This window comes from Polypterus senegalus, chromosome 11, assembly GCF_016835505.1.
Source record: "Polypterus senegalus isolate Bchr_013 chromosome 11, ASM1683550v1, whole genome shotgun sequence".
Taxonomy (NCBI): domain Eukaryota; kingdom Metazoa; phylum Chordata; class Cladistia; order Polypteriformes; family Polypteridae; genus Polypterus; species Polypterus senegalus.
This window is the reverse complement of record NC_053164.1, coordinates 91,967,672-91,977,319: the sequence shown is the minus strand read 5'-3', so window position 1 is coordinate 91,977,319 and position 9,648 is coordinate 91,967,672.

The window sequence follows — 9,648 nt, the reverse complement described above, 5'->3', positions numbered from 1 at the left end:
AATCTTGAGCATTGCCGAGGGGTGTGTCCACCTTTTACTTTTAAAAAACATTCCATGTTAAAACATATTTTCTGACATTTTTATTCTAATGCATGATGTATTTGCTGCTTCACAAACCAATTAATTTAGGTTGGAAGGATAAAGAAGAGTAAATGTTAGCACCTAATAAATATGCATTTACAGTGAGAAGACAACATGTTTATCTGGTTGGAAGCTATTTATGCAAGTGGCATTCAGAAAAAAAAAAAAAAACAGCTTGCTTCTGGAAAAGCTTATGGGTGCTGATGAGTTTCAAGCCAGTGCTGACAGGCTTAACAGATTCACAAGCAGTATGGATATGCATTAAACCAATCAGAGGTAATAGTAGAGTCTTGAAGAAAGGAAAGTAAATGAAGGATGTGAAATATAACATGATCTCAAGTAAATCTGGTCCAGGCAAGGTGGACCATGCAAAATTAGCGCACTTCACTGCCAATGAGTTAATCAATTCAATTTAAAAGATGTGCACTCTCTCTTGCTTTTTAGCAGGGTATAACTAGAATCTTATGTCTGACCTTCAGCTCTGTTTTGTTTTGTAGTTTGTCTCTGGATGTTTAGTGTCTTACAGCTTGTCTGACAGCATAAAAAATGATTTGTATATAAAGTGTGCAATAAGTAATACATGTAATCTAATGCACACATTTTATCATGTAAGCTAAATCTACAGTATATGTAAAACAAATATCACATTTATGTCTGCATTGCTTCTCGTTACTTATTAGTAGTGATGAGCGAAACTGTATTTGCAGTGAAATTTGGTGTTTTACATCACTAAAAAAATTGCAAAATAAACTATTTTCTTCTCGTTGAAATTTATGCCATTAACAAAAAAAGAAGGGAATTTAGCTCCTGTCAGGAAGTGTCTACATGTGTTAACTCTGCATGTGTCTGTCTGGCATTTAGTATGTAAATAAAGATCTCTAGGGAAAAAAAAATCACTTTTCCTGTCACAGGTAGACATTTTGTTGTGTCTTTGGATGTATTCAGGTAGTGTCATGCCTCACTGTGACAATTATGCAATCCTAAAGATGCATCAGAGACAGTCTTGAGGCTCCATAATGCTCAGATAGTTCATGTCTAGAGTCTCTTCTGTACCAATTAGGAAGCAGCAATGGGTGGTCGCTGGCAATCGCATGGCTGGGGTGACTTCCCATGTAGTAAAACTTAGAATAAGGTGTTATTATGTCTTTTTTAAAAGTTAAATTAAATTACGATCTCCAATTGTGTCCAAATATCAGCAAAATAAAAATGTGAGTGTGACATTTGACCTGGATAATAATCAGTTCATCTTACTTACATTACCAGGTGGTTCTCTATTTTACCATGTTGAGTGATCTCTGCTTCTACTTGGCCTTTACTCCATCATACCCTCTGAATGGTGAATGCAATGGCCTGGCCCTCTCTACTGATGGAAAATGGCGTGGAGAAAGAGAGCGTGACTTTGCAGACCACTTTTATCCAATGCTAATAGTCCTTGACACACCTCTTGAATGAATAGGAGTATGTAGTTCCCAATGACTCACCTCATGCAGATTAATCTCCTCCCAGTCGAACACATGCCTTGTTCTTGCCAGCATTTTTTCCAGTTTCAAAAAATGAACAAATGTAGTTTCAAATAAACAAGAAAGAAGGTATACACTGGTAATTAGGTTGTAAACTGCCTTCCAGTCCAGGATTTACTCCTAGGAGGATGGGCTCATCTTTGATATTTGGAGCTCATACAAACTGATCTTGTAAAAATGGGTTACGTTTATTGATGCAAAGCCTTGAAACCCTCCCCAGTTCAGCTGCTGGCCTGGTAACACTTTAAGGCCTAAAGGTTAAAGTGACCTGTTCAAGCAGTTGAGACATGCTCTGATATTTCCTCAACTTTACAAATACTGCTTCCAAATTGTTCTATGTTTTTGATGTTTTTGTATTCTACACAAATCTCAGCTATAATAATATATAAAATATAAGGAGGTCAAAGTTACAAGAATATATTCAAATGCTCTTAAATACAGGAAAACAATAAACAATGGCTTTGAAAACTCAAAGATAACTTTAGAAAAACAGTAATTGTACATTTGGATTAAACCTTTTTGCTCCTGAAATCTGTTCCGCAAACTTTTGGGCTTTGAAATTTATAATCACATATAACCAAATTTATCTCAGACATAGGTAAAAAAAGGATTGAAGGATGGCACAGAACCTATTTTGTAAGCCTTTGAATATGCATGGTATGCTGAATTCCACCAATCACCCTTCTACACCTGAGCCAAGGTGTCAACCCCTTTAATGCCCTCAAACAAGGGGTTGTTGAAGACTTCTAAAGTCAAACAAAATGATGAAATAAAGCCCTAGCAACACTCAATTCATACAATGATTAATGGATGTTGCCCAAGCACCCCTTTGCTAGCCTTTCTTCAGACCACAGTGAACACAAAGCTCAAAGAAAATCTTCTAAAGTTTTATTGTTTTATTTAGCCAACATAAGGAAAGTATGTTAAACATGTATGTTCATTTATGTTATATTAATTTATCCGTGCCACTCCTTATAGCAGTTCCTGTCCACAATCAATGATACATCACAGGGTCTGTCTGTATTTCCATGAAGTGACAGTTCTTTTTCCCCTGCTTTGGCACTGGCTACATGTCCTGTAGCCTTGGGTTTGTTAAGTCTTACATCACTTAGCATGGACAGAGACTGATGCCCCTGTTGCAATGGGATCAATTTTGTACCATACCACATACATTTGTTTAACAATAATGTCCTTGTGGCTCAATTGTTCCTTGTCCTGGTGATCTCACAGTGCAGGATGTAGACATTGGTGGTAGCAGTTTTCATGAACTGAAAAAATATGGCACGATACCAGTCATTGTTTATAATGTAACAGGGAATAATCCACTTAAAAACAGCACACTTTGATAAAAAAACATTACATCGCTAACATGACAGCAGCATAAAGTTATCTACAAACACAAAGCAGTACAATGTGCAATTGAAAGAAACAGAAATCGTGTCTTTATTACATAACCGAGAGTAATTTGCTAAGGAAACAGTACAGTGTAATACATATTATGTCCCTGCTATACAAGCCACATATTGTAAAAGCGGTGTTTAATGAATAATAGAAAGAGAAATTCACCATGTCTTTGTGTATAACAAAACAGAGAGTGATCCACGAAGAAAACAGTACACTGCAAAAACAAACATTACATCCCTGGCATGAAAGCCACATAAAGTTATCTGCAAAAAAATAGCAGTATAATACACAATCAAAAAAAAAAACAAAACAACATAAATTGTGTCTTGGTTTATAATGGAACAAAGAGTGCAACAGAACGACACAGACACATGCTGTGAGTTGTATGTGGGCAGGTAGCCATGTAAAGAATAAACTGTTGCTGTCACCGCTGATAATTCCAAAGATGAAATGCTGTACAAATCAGCTTCCAAGGAAAAAATCAGTTTGCTACGATTCAGTCATGCCTTTTTGATAGTTGGCCGCTGACCATGTGCAATTTGTGTTTTGTTTGCATGTGAATGTAAATTGGAGGTCGTTTATGTATTTCTTTCAGAAAATTAAACAAAAATAGAAAACTGTCATGTTTAAAAATGTCCTAGCCCCCCGTATTCCCCCAGGCTAGCTGTCAGGCAATTCTATGCACAATTTCAGCTATGGCTACCTGCATGCAGAAATCATACTGTATCTGATGAGTGGACTGGATTAAAAATGAAAAAGTATATAGACAATTAAATAAAGACGATCTACAAAGTATTTATCATGCTAGACATTACCATTTTTGTCTCTCCACTACAGCTATTACTCCTCTTTGTTTTTAAAAGTTATCAATTAAATTACATTAGTTAATGTTATCTATGGTCCTTGAAACCATACAATGTAGATAAAGGTAAGGTTTTAAATTTCAGTTTTGCCCACAAGTACTGTAAAGAGTTCAACATAAGTTTGATTTTTCACCTAAACTGTAGTCACAGTTCAAGCATTGCTTTTTTTAAGAGAAACTGTGAAAATCCTTTCAGTAATTCACTGTAATACAGTATAATAATTAGAGGAAATAAAATAAATTATTTGTACTTGTTTTATAATAGTAAAGACAAGATTTTTTAAAGGAATGGTAGAAACAAACGTGAATATAAAATCATGAAAACTGCTATACAATAATTAAGTTATGCTTAGATAAACTTTTATTGAAACAAGATGTACAGAGCCAATTCAATTTTATATTCAGCTGAGAATGTAAGGAAAGTACATGGAGGACTTTCTCCTCCTGCACCTCCACAGGGTATGTTAGCTCAGAGAAAAAAAAACAAGATTAATTACAGGATTATTATTATTATTAATTATATCATTACTATTATTATTAATTATATAATTATTATTATTAATTATTAATTACATATGTAAGCAGCACTCATCAAAATGACCTGCTCAGAAGTGCTGTATGATCACCAAACATAAAATCATCAAGTATCTACCATTTTCTGTACCCTCTTAATCTTATTTAAGTATGTGGTGGATCACAGAATACTTCAGAAGCATTGAGTGTAAGGCAGGAACTAAGACTGGACATGCAGTCAACCCCAAGACACATTCACACACACACACACACACACACACACACACACACACACAGGAAAATTTAAAGGAGCTAAATAACATTTTTTGCATGTGGTAGTAAAAAGACACAGACTACCTATTGAAAAACATACACACAGTATTGGGATTTGAATCCAGGACTCAGAAACTCACAGAAGTCCACCATCAGGCACTATCAAACAAAGCAATTAGATTAAAAGTACAATTAACAGCTGTACAACATATGAACAATTTCTTTATAGTGTCCTCCAGCACTAACACCTTAGGATATGAAATTTTTTTACTTTCATATTTTGGGGTAGTGGATGTAAAAAAATGGTTTATATATTTTGAGATGTCAACGCTATGACATTTAAGCAGATTTTTTTTCTCAATAAATCCTTCATTTGTGGAATGGCTGCTTTTCTCTCAGGGGAAATAGTGAACCTCAAAGCTTTTTGTAATATTTAGCATGTTGTCCCATTTACTCTTCATTCATTGATCATTCAATAATCCAGAATTATTCTGCTAGTGAATGTAGAATATTGCTTATATTATTTATATAGGTTTTCAATATTATTTTAAGAACACTTTCAGCTTAATTAAAAGGACAAGTTTGGTTTCCTCAGAGAGCATCACACTCCTTGTCATTTTTATCTCTGTTTAGCAAATGTAATACTTCTGTTGACTGCTTTTAATCCCAAATATGTACCCTTAAAGTTTTTTTTATCAGATATTTATGTTTGTTTTAATTTATTTCTTCCTGGATTTTGATTAGGGTGGCACAGTGGAGCAGTAGTTAGCATTGCTGTTTCAGAGACCCATCATCCTGTGTTCAATTCCTACTCATGGCTGTTGCCCATGTAAACTTGTTCACTTCATGTCAGTGTGAGTATTCTGGTTTTCCTCCCATTTCACAAAGATACATACAGTAGGTTAGAAGAATTGGTAATTCTAAACTAATCCCTAGTCCAGCATTATTACCTACGTTATACCTGATCCTTCTGAGATAGCCTCCAGGCGTCATGACTCTGAATTGATTTAAGAAATTTGAGAATGTATCTTTGTACATTGTAAGTAGGATTGTTAATTAGCTGAGTAATTCTGTGAAACTCTAAAAAAATGGTCAAAAAAGGCAGCTCAAATCAACTTTTTGTGTATATCTTTGAACTGTTTTCAAGAACCATAAATTCTAGGATAGCTAGACATGAACACTGGGAGTGTCTGCAAAAACATCTTAGTTACTTTTCTGATTGATAGATGTAAGGACATCAATAGATTAGCACCAGGCATGAAGTTTCCAGAAGAATGAGAGACAAGCAGAAGTCCTGCTGTCTCTTAAGTAAATGTGGTGTAGTGTCTGACACTACACCAAAAAGAAAGATCTGATCTAAGACCCATGAAGTCACCTGAGGCAAGTGGAGGTTTGAGCAAATACTGATGAAATGAGGAGACCAGGATTGAGCAAGAGAGTGTCGGGATTTAAGAAGGGTCATGCTTGAATGTATTTGCTAGGTGGGCTAAAGGGTGGGCCACCCTACAGGGAGATAGGTATGTACTGTAGGTAAGACTCACAGAATTACAACGAGATTGAAATTTTTTGTTTTGGCTCTGTTTTTATTTATCTTTTAACATTTCCCTTTAATGTATCCCTTCTGGAATATGTTCATAATAAATGCCCTTTTTTGTTTACATTTGACCTGATCAAGTTGTAGAGGGCTACCAAGATAGTTTCCTACACAATATATATTATATTATACTAGATGTGTAAGTCTGTCATGTAAAATGTCCAGGGCTCTAGAAACTATTGAAATCGTCAGATAAAAAAATTGAAATGTGAGGTAATTGAAAGGAACTACTCTGGGCATCTGTCTCCTAGGAGGTTTCATTTTTCTGACGTGCTCGCCTCTCTTGTGTATTAGCGGTGGGAAGAAAAGTAAACAGGATATGGTTTTGCCAATGTGCTGGCCTCGCTTCTGTATTAGCGAAGGTTTTTGCTTTACCAACGTTCTGGCCTCACTTCTGGGCCAGACAGACAGAATGAAACACACATTCCCCATGTAGACGTTTAAATATTATATTATATTATATTATATTATATTATATTATATTATATTATATTATATTATATTATATTATATTATATTATATTATATAAGCTACATTACCTGTCAAGGACATACGTGTACCATCAGCGTTCCTTCCTATGCCTTTCCTCTGTATCCTCCTGTGCCTCAACCTCTCTTGACTAGTGCTTCCTCTCTCGATGATGTTCTTGTAAAACCTGCTCTTCAGACACTTGTCATTTTGAGGTGCCTGGCTCATTTCCTGTATACTTATTGACAACTGCCAATGGCATATGGACCCCATTACCAACTGTGAAAACATCATTTGAATTTTTACGAATACTTTCCATTTTTGTAGATGACTCTCAGCATTCCTTCTACACCTTTCTTCGGTATCCTTTTGTGTCTCAACCTCTCATGGCACTTTCTTTCTCTATCAAGTTCCCATAAAGTATACTTCTCAGCAGTAGCAGTTTGCAATGCCTGGGCAATGGGGCACCACCTCAACCAAATATTTAAAAAACTCTACTTAAATCAATTAGGTAATTCAAAATAATCATGAAAAAAAATTCTTTATTTGCATAATGTGCCTAGTGTCACAGCATGCCAGCACCCAGTAAATATTGGTTCCGACTTATTTTGTTTCATTTCTGTGTGAATATAAAAAAATATCTGTGTTAATACCTATATTTCCAGAGTGAAGGATGTCGGCCAAATGAGAGTTTATATAAGTGTGACAGGAGTCTGGTCACACTTTCAGGTAATCTAACTTAGACACAATTTAAATATCCGACTACGCCACCCAGTTTTATTAAGAGACTGGGAACTCCTGAAATTTACCGATAATACCACACAGGTTTCTTTAAATTGGGCGGTGAGTAAACACACAATGAAAGACACAACAGTAATTTCAGGAAAAGCAACAGTAACTTCTATTACATCAGACAATAATAAGTATATTAAAAAGATAAATGAACATAAACAAAATCTAACAATATCAAGAACGAATTTCCTTTTTTTAAAACGAAAACACACAGCCTACACTATAAAAGTCCGTCAAAAACAGAATAGGAGGATACAACCTTTAGTGGTGCAGAGTCCAGTTTGTGCACTGTTACCCCAACAATTAATTGTCCAACTGTCCACTGGACACTCGTTTCCCAACAAAAGTTTTGTTCAATCGTGGAATCTCTTTCAGCGTCTCCTCGTCGTTCTTTTTCTCCAATCTGGGCTCCTTGTGTTGCTGTGACCTAGGCACGCCTCACTTCTTGTCTGCCAGCTTTGTTTGGTCCTTTCATGCAGCTTCCCTCACTCGCTGAATCGACAACCGTCTTCTTGTGGAGCTGTCTCTTCCTCCCTCGGGGTAAGTGTTGCTGTCTGTGTCACTCACGTTGCACCAGCCCCGTACCCCAGTCTGCCAGTGAGCCCCTGTGCTCTCTGCATGTCTTGGCAGCTTTCTCTGTGGACTGTCCCTCTCCTTGCCTTCTTCTGCCCAGAAGCTTAAATCTCCTTCAGTCTCTGCAATTATCAGTTCTGGACAATCGGATTAAACAATGGCACATCTAAATTTCCTAGGTTTAACAATTAATGAAAACATAAGTTAACAAAATGTACAGTATCGTTACCAGCCATTAATGAGTATAGATCTGTTGATTAGCAACCAATATTGTCAAACATATTAATTTCCAAGTCAGGTAAATACAGACATCCTTCAAGGAAGGAGCAGTTCTGTTATCACAGCTTGGTATTGTTTGTAATCTCAACCAGCCAAAAACTTCAAAGTGGTGACTCCTTTGCAATACAGCAAATACCTGCAATCTGCAGACAGCCTTTTTAACTTCTTACCCCCAGTGCCAACAATGGGTGCCTATTGCCTGTTCATCTGCTGGGTTTTAAATGTAATATTGACATGTTTCTTTTCTTAAGAGAGAAATGGAATGACTCATTGTACAGAAAATGCCCCCCTCTGACATAAGTCCTTGATATTTTTTAAAAGCAGATGACCTGAGGCTCCCCTTTAATTGGTTGCTTTCTGATTTTGCTGGGGAAGCCGTTCTTTGTGCCCCCAATTTTAATTTATTTAATTACACCTATTGGCAGCAAATTAGAATTGTTATAGGTTTGTTTTTTTTTAATCTAATGTGATTGGACAGGACTATTTCATGTCCACGTCCATGGTTAACAGTTCACACCTACAATTTACATTACTACAGAGGAATGAGGGCGATTTTAGGGAGATGGTAACATCAAGTGGAACTTCAGAAATCAAAGAATTTCTGTTATTTCTTTAATGAAACACCCCTTCATAAATTCTTCACTTGAAAAAAAAAAGATGAACTTACACACAGACTTTTTCTCTCTCTTGTTATGACAAACAGAGCTGGCTAACTGGATGTGGTGTAGGTAATGCCTTTTTTGCGTTCCCAGTTGGCTATTTTAAAGTGTCAGTACGGAAGCGCTGTGGACAATGATGAGGGTACAAGACCTAAAACATCTTTCTGAAAAATGCAAGCAGAATGAAAGTAGCCACATTCATCTAGACCAGTGTTTTTCAACCAGTGTGCTGCAGAACAGTGGCGTGCCATGAGAGCTACCAGGTGTGCCATGACATGGAAATAATAGTGTAGCTCACTTGGGTCTGAACCTGAGAGGGACAAGCTCCGCAGATGGTTGATACCTGTCTGAGGAAGACAGAACTACCTGGAGAAGCTAGCATAAAAACAGCTCTGTGATCACCATGTTAGAGCACTTTGGGCATATCTCCTGGCTGCTAGAGTCCATCCACCCTCAAAGTGCTGGTGGATAGTAGGCATACAAGTTGCCTCTGAGGCAGGGAAGGGTAGTCAAAAGGGCGAAGCAGCTTGTACATGCAAAGTGATCACTAAGCACAGTGCCTCCGGATGATATCGGAAGCTCCTTATCTTACCTGCTTCTTCGGTAATCTTGCCCCTTCAGGTAGTTGA